At 43.1% G+C, this 17,553-nt stretch overlaps 1 protein-coding gene across 3 annotated transcripts in view; it reads left to right on the top strand.

Moving 5' to 3' along the window:
• Window positions 1–2,345: 2,345 nt before the first annotated feature.
• Window positions 2,346–17,553, top strand: part of LOC138511221 (long-chain-fatty-acid--CoA ligase ACSBG2-like) — a 379,274-nt gene continuing 364,066 nt past the window's right edge. Inside the window, exon 1 of one of the 3 annotated variants that reach the window (XM_069626758.1) lies at window positions 2,346–2,558. The gene's annotated coding sequence lies outside the window, so the exon portion shown is untranslated. Of the gene's footprint in view, window positions 2,559–11,909; window positions 11,988–17,553 lie in introns of those variants that run through there. The other 2 variants (XM_069626757.1, XM_069626756.1) reach the window with 2 other exon arrangements.

Genomic DNA, 17,553 nt, shown 5'->3' with positions numbered 1-17,553 from the left:
CGCCCAATTATATGAATGGGTGTTTATTACTAAATTGCCCCTTGATTGATAACACGTGTTTCGGCCCTTCTGGCCTTTTTCAAATCAGGGCTATCATGTTTAGTCACGGTTCTTCAAATCGCATGTTACTGGTTGTCGCTACGTCGCAATGATTTGTTGACTTACCCTCGCCGGGAGTCATTTGTTAATTCGTATCTTTGTTAAATTGCGCTGAAATCATGGGTATAATCCCTTCGACGTGAATCTCGTGTCATAATAATTAGAAAAGTACCATTAGTCCCAGTGCCATAGTTACCGGGGTTTAAGTTGTCATAAAAAGCAATGTATTTGGAAATAACTGGTCCGTATTAATTTAGATATCCATATTAGGTAACCCTTTCGTAATCATCTCTAGTTTAAGGGATCCTCATATTTAAAATTTATGTAGCGAAGAATCTTTCCATATGAAGTGTAAGAATACAAAAAGAAAGAAATTAAGCCGTGCTTAGGACTTACTTTACTGTGTGCCGGTCATACGCGTTGGCTTGTTTCTAATGCGAGAATGGCCAGCGCCATTTTGGAACTATTTGTTTAGGTGTTCCTAAGGCGACGCATCGCCACATCCGCCGTTGCATTCGGTCGCTAGCAGGCTGATTCCTAACAGTTGAGATTGCCTAATAATAGTTTGCCAAGTGCTAAATCAGGTAAACATACATTTATGCACGCAACAGGCAAGTAATATAGTATACAAAACCTACAGTATGTAATTTGTGCTAAATTGTTGACTATTGAGCTGGTCGTCATGGCAACTCAGGTCTATACACAGGGCCCTGTAGATCGGGAGGAGATATGGAGGTGGTGGGTTGGAGTTAAGGGGTCTTTTTTTAGTGCCACAAGCAGCAACCACAAAAGTGGTAACCTCTAGTATGTTTTGAGATTAAAAAGTGATCTTCTTTAAGTCCGTGTTGTTCAATGATATACAAGTCTGTGGAATAAGAACATCAGGGACATGCACACAATAGGTCTGCACGCAGTAGGAATTATCCTCCCGTGGTATCCAGTTATAATGTCAAAAAAAATTGGCCGAATGCAAAAATGTCGAAAAAAAAGAATGTTGAAAAAAAAATTCGAATGTGTTTTTTTTTATTTGTATGTTTTTTTTTTTGCTTTAGCTAGTAAAAATAAACAGGGGGTTATGGGGGGAACCCCCTCATAAACTTTTTTTTTAAAAAACACATTCGAATTTTTTTTTTTCTGCATTTATTTTTTCGACATTTTTGCATTCGACATATTCACTATAAACCTCCTGCAAAATCACCTCCTGTGTTGTCCCTTCCCATTGCCTTGACCCTTATCATTTCCCACATTAGCTTCAGCCTTGATCATTCAATATTACCATTGACAGCAAAACCTGGCGAGAAGGCCCAGCTGTCTCTAGCTAAAGTCGGACCCTCAAATACAGAAAACTGTTAAAAAAAAATACTTAAAGAAATTGAGCATTTATCCATGAAGTTCATCACTGTGCAACTCTGCCCACTCTAAGCTCTACCACCATGACCCAGCCACTTGGGGCCCTGTGTAATTTTTGCATATGGGGCCCTTTGCCTTATATCTGTCACTGCTCTTCCCCCTCACACAACTGTTGCTGCAAACCTTGCTCTGTAGGTGAGCGCTGGACAGAGCTCACACCACAGGAGGGAGTGGCCGTTTGCCAGGTAACAGAAGGCTTCCTCTAGCCTCAGGATTGTCTCTGATGTTCGCTCCCTGACAAGAATGCACAGTTCCGACCAGCCGGACCTGTCCCTTAATGCGCAGTTTCATCCAGACAAGGTGCAGTGAGTATTATATAACAGTGCGCGAGAAAGGAGCAGTATTCCAGGAACGCTGGCAGAGGAATTACCTGCATTTGTAGATTAGACGTATGATTAACGTGCCATAAATGTATTGGTTTGAAAGCTGTTTGTGTTAACCCTCAAAGGCTGATGAAGAAGCCCTGCAGGCCTTGTGCAGTGACGCACCTGTTTTTCGAGCAGCCATTTTGAGTGGCATTGATGCTAAACGGAATAGCATGCATTACAGAACTTGACTCTCCTAATATTTGGGGCATACGTTCAGTGGCCCTGCGAGTGATCTGCCCTGGAGGACTCTGATGGCCCCCCCCCGCACCCCCCTTGTTTTCTCCTCCTATTGCACACATTCCTGTGACGTGGAGCACATTTTAGAGCAAAGGGCGCTATAGGGCGAGCGAGTGACTGGAAGTGAGCCGGTTTGTCCAGCAACTCAATTGCCTCCAGCCAAAAAAAAAGAGGGTGTGTGGGGGGCGGAGTGCTGTAGTGTCGGGAATGTACTGCTGTACGTGCGTGTTTATAGCAACATGTTAACTTCATTGTGGTGACAATTGTGCGTTGAATCCGAGGGTAAAACGTGAGAACTGAATTCTGAAAGGTGCTTTCTATGCACATTTGCAAAGAGAGCGACTTTATATGAACGGGGCAGAGGGTGCTTGCTGCACTTCAAAAGGTCGCTTCTAGCACCTGCTGTCACCTTAGACGCCGAGCCTGGGTGTGTCTCCAGCCTAGGTGAGTACTATGCTTCTTCCCACTGGACCCTTCAGTGCAGAGAGAAAAATGTCTTTTTTGGATGGAGTCAAATAGTATCTTGCTATCACTAGGCTTTGGGAAAAGTCTAGGACTGTTAATGCTGAGAGATGTTTTATTTGAAGATTATATAAAGTGGTTTTCCCCACAGTCGCCTCCTTTTATTGGCATACGTGATTAATCTAGGAGGTCAAAAAGTCCATGCAGTGTTTAGTGTATTCAGACAAGCTGTGTCCAAATAAAACAATGTCCCCATGGTTATCCTTCCCAGTGCTAATCATTTGCAGAATGTCTTCTATTTATTTATTTATTTAGACATCTGTAAAGCGCACCCAACCATGAGGCATCTGGGCGCTGTATCTATGACTCTCTTTTCAATTCACAGTTGGATTTTACTGTAGTTTTTTGCCCTCTTCCGGTGCTGATTTTTAGTTTGGGCTATTACATTACATTACAGTATTTATATAGCGCACTATGCACCCTGAGGCATTAAGGCGCAGACATATGGAACAAAAACATGTAACATAAAGCAAATAATTGTATAACTTTTTTCTTAGTTCTCACAACGAGTGAGGAGTAGAGAAAGGCATACAGATTAGGGAGTTTAAGACATATTCAAACAGGTGGGTTTGATATGTCTTTCTTGAAGACAGCTAAAGAATGCTGGAATCTAGTGTGATCGGTAACTGATTCCACTGTTTGGAGGCAGCTAAATTAGATGTCACTTGCGACACCTGTAAGCCGAAACTATTGCACTGGATTTCAGATGGGGCGGAGTGACATATGAGGAGGGACGCAGAGTCTGTAGGTGTAGTTGGTTATATGCCCACGCATTTCCTGCCCATGGCCAGGCTAATCCCTAAGGCCGTTCTCACCCATTCCCGCCTCTGCCTGCCCAACACACCTCCTTACCATCACACTTTGCACTCTAAGCGCCTGTCAGTATTTGTTCATACCAGTCTTCTGGGAGTGAGGACCTAATTCATGAAACTAGCAGCAAGATGTAAAGTGACTCTGCACTGGTGCAAAGTCACTTTGCATTGCCAACAAACACCCTGATTCGCAGAGCGGTGCAAAGTGTATTTATGCGGAGTGAAGTCACTTTGCACTGCAAATGTACCCTTTGCACTGCACAAAATAGGCAGTGCAAAGAGTACTTTTGCAGTGCAAAGTGACTTTGGTCTGCAAAAATGCAATTTGCACCACTCTGTAAATCAGGGTGTTTGTGGGCAGTGCAGAGTCACTTTGCACTGGGGTAAAGATTCCATGAATTAGCCCTTAATGTCTAAACTGGAGTTTTGAACTCGCTAAATAAATAGGTCTTACCTGCCTTCAGCCACTCGATTCATAAGCACTCTTGCGTGTCCTCCACTGGAGTCCTCTTTAAAACAAGCATGGGCAAAGCCAACATTTTTGGCTTGTGGATACATGTTAAGCTTTTGCTAGGCACTGCTATTATATGCCAAGGTACTCGCACAGCTTGCACCTGCTACCAACGCAAAAGTCCAAACTGTTGGCATTGCCAATGCTTGTTTATGCATGAAAATGAACTCTAATGTTAGTGTCATTTTCTGGTCATGCTGTCTCTTTCCTCCTAACTGGTGTTTCCATGCATGCGGCTCAGATTTGAAAGCATTGATGCTTATGTATATATTTTGCACTAACACGTGTGGTTCGCTGTTAATTTCAAGTTTAACATCAGTCAAGATTCCACAGGCTTGGATTCAGGATTCTACTGGCCAATATCACCAGATTAAAAATGTTCTACTTCTATGGTCCTTGCTGCAGCCATTGACTATGTGTATGTATTATTAGAGTGCCGTATTAACAACAGCACTTCAATAGTGCGCTTCTGTTTCAACATGTACATTTTATGATAAATGGAATCGTTCAAGAGAGAAACATTCTAAACAGCTGAATTGCTTATCATAATTGGTCCATTTTTGTTTGGGTTTTCGATTTTACCTTGCAAACATATCATCCCTTTAACAAAGCTGTTTTCAATACATTTCATAGGTTTTTTTATTGGTGCAACTTAAATATAATGTCCTTTTAACAACGTTTCTTCAGTGAATTTCATAGGTATTTATTAGTGAAAATGTTACATGATGTTACTTCACTGAATAGAAGTTATTAATAATCCATCTTTTCACATGCATGAAAGAACAATAAACATCCTTTAGCAAATATATTTTTTGCAGCGCATACTGATGTGTGTCGTTTTTAGCAGCGCATGCAGGGGATGAAAGTCATGGTTGAATTGGCTAGGGCATGACGCTCAACCATGACCCCAGGCCACCAAACCAGCCCCTTTATCCACTGCACGTAGCCCTTCGCCTAGTTCATTGTCCACTATACCCTCATTATGTGACCAATGGTTAGTGCTCGTGGCTTGCAGCCATGGCCAGTCTACACAATCCATGGGGCATGGGCTTCGGCCACGCCACATGCCCCAATAAGCAAATCAGAGTAGACATTTGCCCCTGCCGAGGGCCAAGCCCACTGTCCAGGCACCAACGATATTTCAATATTTTATGTACTTACATGTTGACACTTTGGAAAGAACAAAACACAGGACAGATTTGTAAAAGCATGCTTTCAGGTCCTTGCTTTGCTGATGCTCCTCGCACACGTTTGCTGCAATCACGTCCAGCAATTCGTACTGCAGCCACAAGCAGAATGTTTTTTTCCATTCAAACCTAGGTCTTTGGCCATGCCACATGCCCAATAAGCAAATCAGAGAGAACATTTGTCCTTGCCAAGGGCCATGCTCACTGCACAGGCACCTATGTTATATCACCATTTTTTGTACTTACATGTTTACAGTTTGGAAAATATAAACACACGACACATTTGCAAAAGCATGCTTTCACATTCAAACTGTTGTGATGTTGCTTACGGTGTACTGTGATTACCATGTGTTTACCGGGTGGATTGTTCTGGTGTTTCTACATTCCATCTAGAATGTGTTGGGAAGAATGTATACTTATGTCTGGGATTCCAAATGGGACAGTTGGAGAGCCCCGGACCCCAGCACCATCAAGAGAAGCACAAGCATCCGGGTCCATTGGAGTGCCACCACAGAAACACGTCGTTCCGTTTAAACGTGGAAGTGACCAACGAGGGAACCTACTTGAGGCTGTCATTCATTGAGAAGAACGCTTAAAAGTTGCTCTTCGGGTGAGGCGGCGTGTCACCCATATCCAGTACCGCTGCCAAATATAACTCCAAGTAAGTGCCAGACCCCGTTGAAACCCTGCACCCCTGCGCCCCTACTGCCAACCACCTACTCAATTTCAGGAGATCTGGTACCCCATCGGACTTCCTGTATATGCACACGACCAGCTGGCTGATCGCGCATGCACACGTTATAGATGTCTAAGAGAAGCGAACAGGCAACGTGCGCGCATGCGAACTGATCCTCTCTAGGCCTGCATACGATCAGCTGTGATCGGCTGCCCTGGTTTCCAAAGTGGAGTGAGCGCACATGCGCACCTGGTCTGTGTCAGAAAGAATAAGTCAGGCAGCGCTGTGCGCAAGTGAAATGAAGCACATGAAGCTACAATAACGGACCGAAAGGAGGAGCAATTTTTTTTTACATACAGCACCCACCTTATAATTACCAGTATACTGTAATAATGTCAGCTTGATATGCATACATGGCAAAATGAAGCTGAATTAAAAGGAAAAGTAGTTAATCTGACTCCAAGAAGGTACAAGTGACTACCAAGGCATAATACTGGTTTGACTAAAAATTAAAGGTGGACAAAGTGGCGATGGGTGAAGGGCATCTGATGCAAGAAAGTGGCAACATTAAAGAAACAAGCACCCGCGCTGTGTCGAAGCTTCTTTCAAGGAGGCTTACTAAGTGCGCAAGTCCAATGAAAAGAGTGAAGGTGTACTGTGCACAAACCTCAGGGACATAAAGGAAGAACTCAAGGGAAGAAGTACAAATGGCTATGTCGGGTGTAGCAGGCCCCCCTATGTTCAGGGCCGTTCCCGGTCCTGTGAAAATAAAGTGGTCACAATGGAAGAAAGGTTTCATTCATTACATTAAAGCTGAATGCGGGAGCTCATACTCCAACAACAGGAAGCTTTAATTGTTGATGCATTTTTTGGGATCCGAAGGACAGCGTATATTTGAAACATTACTGCCTTTACCTAGTGAAGGGGGTGGTGACTCTGCAAATGAACTGGAGAATGCATTACTCAAGCTGGATATGCACTTTAATCCAAAAACCAGCACCATATTACAACGGTACAACTTTGGGGTATAGGTACAAGAGTAGGGCGAGACTGTGGAGGAGTACGTAACAGCGCTATGTCATTTAGCCCTGTCGTGTAAGTGTCAAGACTCTTTTGATGAGCATATACGCGACCAGTTCATGATTCATTGCAGCTCAAATAAAATTATAGAGGAGCTCTGGCTTAAAAGACGAACCCACACTGGACGAAGTACTTCACATTGCGAATCGGGTCGAGCACTCTATGGCCTGTGTGGCAAGATTGTGCTGAGTGCTGGCGAGTCTAAACAAAAGAAAAGATCCAAAGAAATACCAGGACTTCGAGGGGGATATGACCCCAAAAGAAACAAGTCGAAAGGTGAAAGGAGAGAGGAACGATTATGTTTCCGATGTGCAAGTAACTCGCAATTCACAGCTTCGATGGCATGTCCAGGAAGAAAGGCAGCGTGTGCAAAGTGCAAAAGGCGTGGGAACTTTGCGAATTGCTGTATCAGTGCAACCAACGGAACGTCTTCTATGTTAATGAAGACGACAGACAAATATCATCATCAGAGGAGGAAGGATGTCATGTGGAAAATATTACTGTTAACACCATTAATGATGCTCTGAGTGGGGACAAAGATATGTGTGAACATCCGTATGCCAGTATTTGTGTGAATGGAAGAGAGATTCTGATGATGGCAGATTCAGTTTCTAAGATTTCCCTAATGTCTAGACTGGTATTTGAACAGGAATTGGGAGGGGATGTGTGAAATTTGCTAAAATCCGACATCAACCCTGGTGGATATAATTAGGATAGAATTGAATTACTTGTGTACTTTGAGGCTCAATTTGGATTTAAAGGGCGATTTGGTCAAGGGAAAGTTTATGTTGCGAAAAAAGGTTTGACATTGTTACGGTGGTGTGAACAGAGGAAGCTCATGATAAAACTGGATCCGAATAATGATGAACAAGTGTTGCAGGTTGGATATTCATTAGGAAAAAGGTACAGAAATGTGTTCAAGAAGAGTGTTGGGAAAGTGAAAGGTGTCCAGCACCACATTATTGTGAAGAAAGGCAGCATACCTGTTTCTGCAAAGTTGAGGTCAATTCCTCTGGCCATAAGGGAAGGTGTGAAGAAGGAACTTGATAATTAGTTGCAGATGGTTGTCATTGAGAGGGCAGGAAGTGTGGAAATGACGTCTCCCCTTGTAGTTGTGAAGAGGTCATCTGGTGAATTGAGACTATTTGTGTACTTACATGAGTTGAACAAGTGTGTTTTAATAGACCGACACCCATTACCCAACATGTGTAAGAAGTTAGATGTGGTAGGTCAAGGTAAAGTATTTTCCAAACTTGATATTGCTTCGTCATATCATCAAATTGAACTGAAGGAACGGTGCAGGGTGCTCACATCGTCTATTACACATGAGGGAGTTTTACAGTTCCATGAGATGCCATTTGGATTGATGTGGGCATCGTCCGTATTCCAGAGAGTCATGGATAAGTTGTTTAAGAGCAAGAGAGGAGTGTTTTGCTTTCAAGATGGCATGTTGGTGTGTGGTGCATCTGAAGAGGAACATGATAAAACCCTTGATAGAGTACTCAAGATCTTAGAGGGGAAAGGAATCACATTCAGGGAGGAGAAGTGCAAGTTCAAGGTTGATAGAGTGGAGTATTTGGGACACGAAATGTTCAATGTTATTGGGCCCTATGTAGTAGAGATACACAGAAAATCTGGCAAATTCTCTCACAGGCATGGGGGAACAGATTCAGAAAATCTTGAACCCGATCCCGGCTGAACAGTGGCCTGATTATGTTAAGACCAAGTTATATAAGGGACTCACATGTGCTCCTCATGCGATTGAATGCTGTGAAGCTTGCCCGCTTCCTATGAGTTTCAAAATTGTTAAACAGGCCATCATTAATACCGACATCAAATGCTCCAGGCCCGAATGGCTTAGCTAATTCATTTCTGAAAAAGGACCCAAACAACTGGGCTCAGGTTCTCTTGATTCTCTTTTCTCGAGTCTGCAGGTTTTGCTCTATTCGTCCAACATGGCCAAGGTCGGTGCTCATTCCGGTCGATAAGAAGGGGGACCGGAAAAATGTGACCAATTACCGCCTTTTGTCCATGTTGGATGTGACGAGCAAGATCTTTACGACATTAGTGCTCAGAGAGTTTGAGGCCTGGTTGGTGGCTAATAAAGTGCTAAGTTTTGCCCAGACTGGATTCAGTCCAGGTTCCAGTACACCACATAATATCAGAGTTTTGGACTCGCTGATCAATTCCACTCTGAATAATAAAGAGGCTACCTTATACATAGTGTTCGTAGACTTCAGTAGTGCGTTTGACCAGGTGGTGAGAGAGACACTCTGGTCTAAGCTCAGCAGTCTAAATTGCCCTGGCTAGATAATGCATATCTTGAGGACACTGCATAGTGAAAATAGTAAATAAGAGCCAGGCTTAATTGTACAGCTGGTCTAGTCGGCGACTCGTAATTCAGCAATTATAGTGAAAGTGATCTTTAGCCTTGGAAAGTATGAATAAACCACAGGATGGGGATAGGAGACCCCTAATTCCACATATTCGAATTCCAGTAGGGTCGCAGGTTACTGGATTGACAGTAAGCCAAGAAAAACCCGTCATAAACAGTAATGCAAAACTAGAAAGAAAATCCAGGACTTTGCGCCCAATTATATGAAGGCGTGTTTATTACTAAATTGCCCCTTGATTGAAAACACGTGTTTCGGCCCTTCTGGCCTTTTTCAAATCAGGGCTATCATGTTTAGTCACGGTTCTTCAAATCGCATGTTACTGGTTGTCGCTACGTCGCAATGATTTGTTGACTTACCCTCGCCGGGAGTCATTTGTTCATTCGTATCTTTATTAAATTGCGCTGAAATCATGGGTATAATCCCTTCGACGTGAATCTAGTGTCATAATAATTAGAAAAGTACCATTAGTCCCAGTGCCATAGTTACCGGGGTTTAAGTTGTCATTAAAAACAATGTATTTGGAAATAACTGGTCGGTATTAATTTAGATATCCATATTAGGTAACCCTTTTGTAATCATCTCTAGTTTAAGGGATCCTCATATTTAAAATGTATGTAGCGAAGAATCTTTCCATATGAAGTGTAAGAATACAAAAAGAAAGAAATAAAGCCGTGCTTAGTCCTTACTTTACTGTGTGCCGGTCATAGGCGTTGGCTTGTTTCTAATGCGAGAATGGCAGGCGCCATTTTGGAACTATTTGTTTAGGTGTTCCTAAGGCGACGCATCGCCACATCCGCCGTTGCATTCGGTCGCTAGCAGGCTGATTCCTAACAGTTGAGATTGCCTAATAATAGTTTGCCAAGTGCTAAATCAGGTAAACATACATTAATGCATGCAACAGGCAAGTAATATAGTAAACCTACAGTATGTAATTTGTGCTAGGTTGTTGACTATTGAGCTGGTCGTCATGGCAACTCAGGTCTATACATAGGGCCCTCTGGATCGGGAGGAGATATGGAGGTGGTGGGTTGGAGTTAAGGGGTCTTTTTTTAGTGCCACAAGTAGCAACCACAAAAGTGTTAACCTCTAGTATGTTTTGAGATTAAAAAGTGAACTCCTTTAAATCTGTGTTGCTCAATGATATACAAGTCTGTGGAATAAGAACATCAGGGACATGCACACAATAGGTCTGCACGCAGTAGGAATTATCCTCCGGTGGTATCCAGTTATAATGTCAAAAACCATTGGCCGAATGCAAAAATGTCGAAAAAAAGAATGTTGAAAAAAAAATTCGAATGTGTTTTTTTTATTTGTATGTTTTTTTTTTTGTTTAGCTAGTAATAATAAACAGGGGGTAGGGAGGAACCCCCCCATAAACTTTTTTTTTTAAAAAACACATTCGAAATTTTTTTTTCTGCATTTATTTTTTCGACATTTTTGCATTCGACATATTCACTATAAACCTCCTGCAAAATCACCTCCTGTGTTGTCCCTTCCCATTGCCTTGACCCTTATCATTTCCCACGTTAGCTTCAGCCTTGATCATTCAATATTACCATTGACAGCAAAACCTGGCGAGAAGGCCCAGCTGTCTCTAGCTAAAGTCGGACCCTCAAATACAGAAAACTGTTAAAAAAAAAATACTTAAAGAAATTGAGCATGTATCCATAAAGTTCATCACTGTGCAACTCTGCCCACTCTAAGCTCTACCACCATGACCCAGCCACTTGGGGCCCTGTGTAATTTTTGCATATGGGGCCCTTTGCCTTATATCTGTCACTGCTCTTCCCCCTCACACAACTGTTGCTGCAAACCTCGCTCTGTAGGTGAGCCTGGACGGAGCTCACACCACAGGAGGGAGTGCCCGTTTGCCAGTTATCAGACGGCTTCCTCTAGCTCCCAGGGTTGTCTCTGATGTTCACTCCCTGACAAGAATGCACAGTTCCGACCGGCCGGACCTGTCCCTTAATGCGCAGTTTCATCCAGACAAGGTGCAGTCAGTATTTAATAACAGTGCGCTAGAAAGGAGCAGTAACCCAGGAACGCTGGCAGAGGAATTACCGGCATTTGTAGATTAGACGTATGATTAACGTGCCATAAATGTATTGGTTTGAAAGCTGTTTGTGTTAACCCTCAAAGGCTGATGAAGAAGCCCTGCAGGCCTTGCGCAGTGACGCACCTGTTTTTCGAGCAGCCATTTTAAGTGGCATGGATGCTAAACGGAATAGCATGCATTACAGAACTTGACTCTCCTAATATTTAGGTCAGACGTTCAGTGGCCCTGCGAGTGATCTGCCCTGGAGGACTGTGATGGCACCCCCCCTTGTTTTCTCTTCCTTTTGCACACATTCCTGTGATGTGCGAGTGACTGGAAGCGAGCCGGTTTGTCCAGCAACTCAATTGCCTCCAGCCAAAAAAAAGAGGGTGTGTGGGGGGCGGAGTGCTGTAGTGTCTGTACTGCTGTACGTGCGTGTTTATAGCAACATGTTAACTTTATTGTGGTGACAATTGTGCGTTGAATCCGAGGGTAAAACGTGAGAACTTTATTCCGAATGGTGCTTTTTATGCAAATTAGCAAAGAGAGCGACTTCATATGAACAGGGCAGAGGGTGCTTGCTGCACTTCAAAAGGTCGCTTCTAGCACCTGCTGTCACCTTAGACGCCGAGCCTTGGTGTGTCTCCAGCCAAGGTGAGTACTATGCTTCTTCCCACTGGACCCTTCAGTGCAGAGACAAAAATGTATTTTTTGGATGGAGTCAAATAGTATCTTGCTATCACTAGGCTCTGGGAAAAGTCTAGGACTGCTAATGCTGAGAGATGTTTTATTTGAAGATTATATAAAGTGGTTTTCCCCACAGTCGCCTCCTTTTATTGGCATACGTGATTAATCTAGGAGGTCAAAAAGTCCATGCAGTGTTTAGTGTATTCAGACAAGCTGTGTCCAAGCAAAACAATGTCCCCATGGTTATCCTTCCCAGTGCTAATCATTTGCAGAATGTCTTCTATTTATTTATTTATTTAGACATCTGTAAAGCGCACCCAACCGTGAGGCATCTGGGCGCTCTATCTATGACTCTCTTTTCAATTCACAGTTGGATTTTACTGTAGTTTTTTGCCCTCTTCCGGTGCTGATTTTTAGTTTGGGCTATTACATTACATTACAGTATTTATATAGCGCACTATGCACCCTGAGGCATTAAGGCGCAGACATATGGAACAAAAACATGTAACATAAAGCAAATAATTGTATAACTTTTTTCTTAGTTCTCACAACGAGTGAGGAGTAGAGAAAGGCATACAGATTAGGGAGTTTAAGACATATTCAAACAGGTGGGTTTGATATGTCTTTCTTGAAGACAGCTAAAGAATGCTGGAATCTAGTGTGATCGGTAACTGATTCCACTGTTTGGAGGCAGCTAAATCAGATGTCACTTGCGACACCTGTAAGCCGAAACTATTGCACTGGATTTCAGATGGGGCGGAGTGACATATGAGGAGGGACGCAGAGTCTGTAGGTGTAGTTGGTTATATGCCCACGCATTTCCTGCCCATGGCCAGGCTAATCCCTAAGGCCGTTCTCACCCATTCCCGCCTCTGCCTGCCCAACACACCTCCTTACCATCACACTTTGCACTCTAAGCACCTGTCAGTATTTGATCATACCAGTCTTCTGGGAGTGAGGACCTAATTCATGAAACTAGCAGCACGATGTAAAGTGACTCTGCACTGATGCAAAGTCACTTTGCATTGCCAACAAACACCCTGATTCGCAGAGCGGTGCAAAGTGTATTTATGAGGAGTGAAGTCACTTTGCACTGCAAATGTACCCTTTGCACTGCACAAAATAGGCAGTGCAAAGAGTACTTTTGCAGTGCAAAGTGACTTTGGTCTGCAAAAATGCAATTTGCACCACTCTGTAAATCAGGGTGTTTGTGGGCAGTGCAGAGTCACTTTGCACTGGGGTAAAGATTCCATGAATTAGGCCTTAATGTCTAAACTGGAGTTTTGAACTCGCTAAATAAATAGGTCTTACCTGCCTTCAGCCACTCGATTCATAAGCACTCTTGCGTGTCCTCCACTGGAGTCCTCTTTAAAACAAGCATGGGCAAAGCCAACATTTTTGGCTTGTGGATACATGTTAAGCTTTTGCTAGTCACTGCTATTATAGGCCCAGCTACTCGCACAGTATTGCACCTGCTACCAACGCAAAAGTCCAAACTGTTGGCATTGCCAATGCTTGTTTATGCATGAAAATGAACTCTAATGTTAGTGTCATTTTCTGGTCATGCTGTCTCTTTCCTCCTAACTGGTGTTTCCATGCATGCGGCTCAGATTTGAAAGCATTGATGCTTATGTATATATTTTGCACTAACACGTGTGGTTCGCTGTTAATTTCAAGTTTAACATCAGTCAAGATTCCACATGCTTGGATTCAGGATTCTACTGGCCAATATCACCAGATTAAAAATGTTCTACTTCTATGGTCCTTGCTGCAGCCATTGACTATGTGTATGTATTATTAGAGTGCCGTATTAACAACAGCACTTCAATAGTGCGCTTCTGTTTCAACATGTACATTTTATGATAAATGGAATCGTTCAAGAGAGAAACATTCTAAACAGCTGAATTGCTTATCATAATTGGTCCATTTCTTTGGGTTTTCGATTTTACCTTGCAAACATATCATCCCTTTAACAAAGCTGTTTTCAATACATTTCATAGGTTTTTTTATTGGTGCAACTTAAATATAATGTCCTTTTAACAACGTTTCTTCAGTGAATTTCATAGGTATTTATTAGTGAAAATGTTACATGATGTTACTTCACTGAATAGAAGTTATTAATAATCCATCTTTTCACATGCATGAAAGAACAATAAACATCCTTTAGCAAATATATTTTTTGCAGCGCATACTGATGTGTGTCGTTTTTAGCAGCGCATGCAGGGGATGAAAGTCATGGTTGAATTGGCTAGGGCATGACGCTCATCCATGACCCCAGGCCACCAAACCAGCCCCTTTATCCACTGCACGTAGCCCTTCGCCTAGTTCATTGTCCACTATTCCCTCATAATGTGACCAATGGTTAGTGCTCGTAGCTTGCAGCCATGGCCAGTCTACACAATCCATGGGGCATGGGCTTCGGCCACACCACATGCCCCAATAAGCAAATCAGAGTAGACATTTGCCCCTGCCGAGGGCCAAGCCCACTGTCCAGGCACCAACGATATTTCAATATTTTATGTACTTACATGTTGACACTTTGGAAAGAACAAAACACAGGACAGATTTGTAAAAGCATGCTTTCAGGTCCTTGCTTTGCTGATGCTCCTCGCACACATTTGCTGAATCACGTCCAGCAATTCGGACTGCAGCCACAAGCAGAATGTTTTTTTCCATTCAAACCTAGGTCTTTGGCCATGCCACATGCCCAATAAGCAAATCAGAGAGAACATTTGTCCTTGCCAAGGGCCATGCTCACTGCACAGGCACCTATGTTATATCACCATTTTTTGTACTTACATGTTTACAGTTTGGAAAATATAAACACACGACAAATTTGCAAAAGCATGCTTTCACATTCAAACTGTTGTGATGTTGCTTACGGTGTACTGTGATTACCATGTGTTTACCGGGTGAATTGTTCTGGTGTTTCTACATTCCATCTAGAATGTGTTGGGAAGAATGTATACTTATGTCTGGGATTCCAAATGGGACAGTTGGAGAGCCCCGGACCCCAGCACCATCAAGAGAAGCACAAGCATCCGGGTCCATTGGAGTGCCACCACAGAAACACGTCGTTCCGTTTAAACGTGGAAGTGACCAACGAGGGAACCTACTCGAGGCTGTCATTCATTGAGAAGAACGCTTAAAAGTTGCTCTTCGGGTGAGGCGGCATGTCACCCATATCCAGTACCGCTGCCAAATATAACTCCAAGTAAGTGCCAGACCCCGTTGAAACCCTGCACCCCTGCGCCCCTACTGCCAACCACCTACTCAATTTCAGGAGATCTGGTACCCCATCGGACTTCCTGTATATGCACACGACCAGCTGGCTGATCGCGCATGCACACGTTATAGATGTCCAAGAGAAGCGAACAGGCAACGTGCGCGCATGCAAACTGATCCTCTCTAGGCCTGCATACGATCAGCTGTGATCGGCTGCCCTGGTTTCCAAAGTGGAGTGAGCGCACATGCGCACCTGGTCTGTGTCAGAAAGAATAAGTCAGGCAGCGCTGTGCGCAAGTGAAATGAAGCACATGAAGCTACAATAACGGACCGAAAGGAGGAGCAATTTGTTTTTACATACAGCACCCACCTTATAATTACCAGTATAATGTAATAATGTCAGCTTGATATGCATACATGGCAAAATGAAGCTGAATTAAAAGGAAAAGTAGTTAATCTGACTCCAAGAAGGTACAAGTGACTACCAAGGCATAATACTGGTTTGACTAAAAATTAAAGGTGGACAAAGTGGCGATGGGTGAAGGGCATCTGATGCAAGAAAGTGGCAACATTAAAGAAACAAGCACCCGCGCTGTGTCGAAGCTTCTTTCAAGGAGGCTTACTAAGTGCGCAAGTCCAATGAAAAGAGTGAAGGTGTACTGTGCACAAACCTCAGGGACATCAAGGAAGAACTCAAGGGAAGAAGTACAAATGGCTATGTCGGGTGTAGCAGGCCCCCCTATGTTCAGGGCCGTTCCCGGTCCTGTGAAAATAAAGTGGTCACAATGGAAGAAAGGTTTCATTCATTACATTAAAGCTGAATGCCGGAGCTCATACTCCAACAACAGGAAGCTTTAATTGTTGATGCATTTTTTGGGATCTGAAGGACAGCGTATATTTGAAACGTTACTGCCTTTACCTAGTGAAGGGGGTGGTGACTCTGCAAATGAACTGGAGATTGCATTACTCAAGCTGGATATGCACTTTAATCCAAAAACCAGCACCATATTACAACGGTACAACTTTGGGGTATAGGTACAAGAGTAGGGCGAGACTGTGGAGGAGTACGTAACAGCGCTATATCATTTAGCCCTGTCGTGTAAGCGTCAAGACTCTTTTGATGAGCATATACGCGACCAGTTCATGATTCATTGCAGCTCAAATAAAATTATAAAGGAGCTCTGGCTTAAAAGACGAACCCACACTGGACGAAGTACTTCACATTGCGAATCGGGTCGAGCACTCTATGGCCTGTGTGGCAAGATTGTGCTGAGTGCTGGCGAGTCTAAACAAAAGAAAAGATCCAAAGAAATACCAGGACTTCGAGGGGGATATGACCCCAAAAGAAACAAGTCGAAAGGTGAAAGGAGAGAGGAACGATTATGTTTCCGATGTGCAAGTAACTCGCAATTCACAGCTTCGATGGCATGTCCAGGAAGAAAGGCAGCGTGTGCAAAGTGCAAAAGGCGTGGAAACTTTGCGAATTGCTGTATCAGTGCAACCAACGGAACGTCTTCTATGTTAATGAAGACGACACACAAATATCATCATCAGAGGAGGAAGGATGTCATGTGGAAAATATTACTGTTAACACCATTAATGATGCTCTGAGTGGGGACAAAGATATGTGTGAACATCCGTATGCCAGTATTTGTGTGAATGGAAGAGAGATTCTGATGATGGCAGATTCAGTTTCTAAGATTTCCCTAATGTCTAGACTGGTATTTGAACAGGAATTGGGAGGGGATGTGTGAAATTTGCTAAAATCCGACATCAATCCTGGTGGATATAATTAGGACAGAATTGAATTACTTGTGTACTTTGAGGCTCAATTTGGATTTAAAGGGCGATTTGGTCAAGGGAAAGTTTATGTTGCGAAAAAAGGTTTGACTTTGTTACGGTGGTGTGAACAGAGGAAGCTCATGATAAAACTGGATCCGAATAATGATGAACAAGTGTTGCAGGTTGGATATTCATTAGGAAAAAGGTACAGAAATGTGTTCAAGAAGAGTGTTGGGAAAGTGAAAGGTGTCCAGCACCACATTATTGTGAAGAAAGGCAGCATACCTGTTTCTGCAAAGTTGAGGTCAATTCCTCTGGCCATAAGGGAAGGTGTGAAGAAGGAACTTGATAATTAGTTGCAGATGGTTGTCATTGAGAGGGCAGGAAGTGTGGAAATGACGTCTCCCCTTGTAGTTGTGAAGAGGTCATCTGGTGAATTGAGACTATTTGTGTACTTACGTGAGTTGAACAAGTGTGTTTTAATAGACTGACACCCATTACCCAACATGTGTAAGAAGTTAGATGT

This window comes from Ambystoma mexicanum, chromosome 6p (assembly GCF_040938575.1).
Source record: "Ambystoma mexicanum isolate Mex_15411 chromosome 6p, UKY_AmexF1_1, whole genome shotgun sequence".
Lineage (NCBI taxonomy): Eukaryota > Metazoa > Chordata > Amphibia > Caudata > Ambystomatidae > Ambystoma > Ambystoma mexicanum.
The sequence above is the reverse complement of the archived record's forward strand: the minus strand, read 5'-3'. Positions and strand labels throughout refer to the sequence as shown.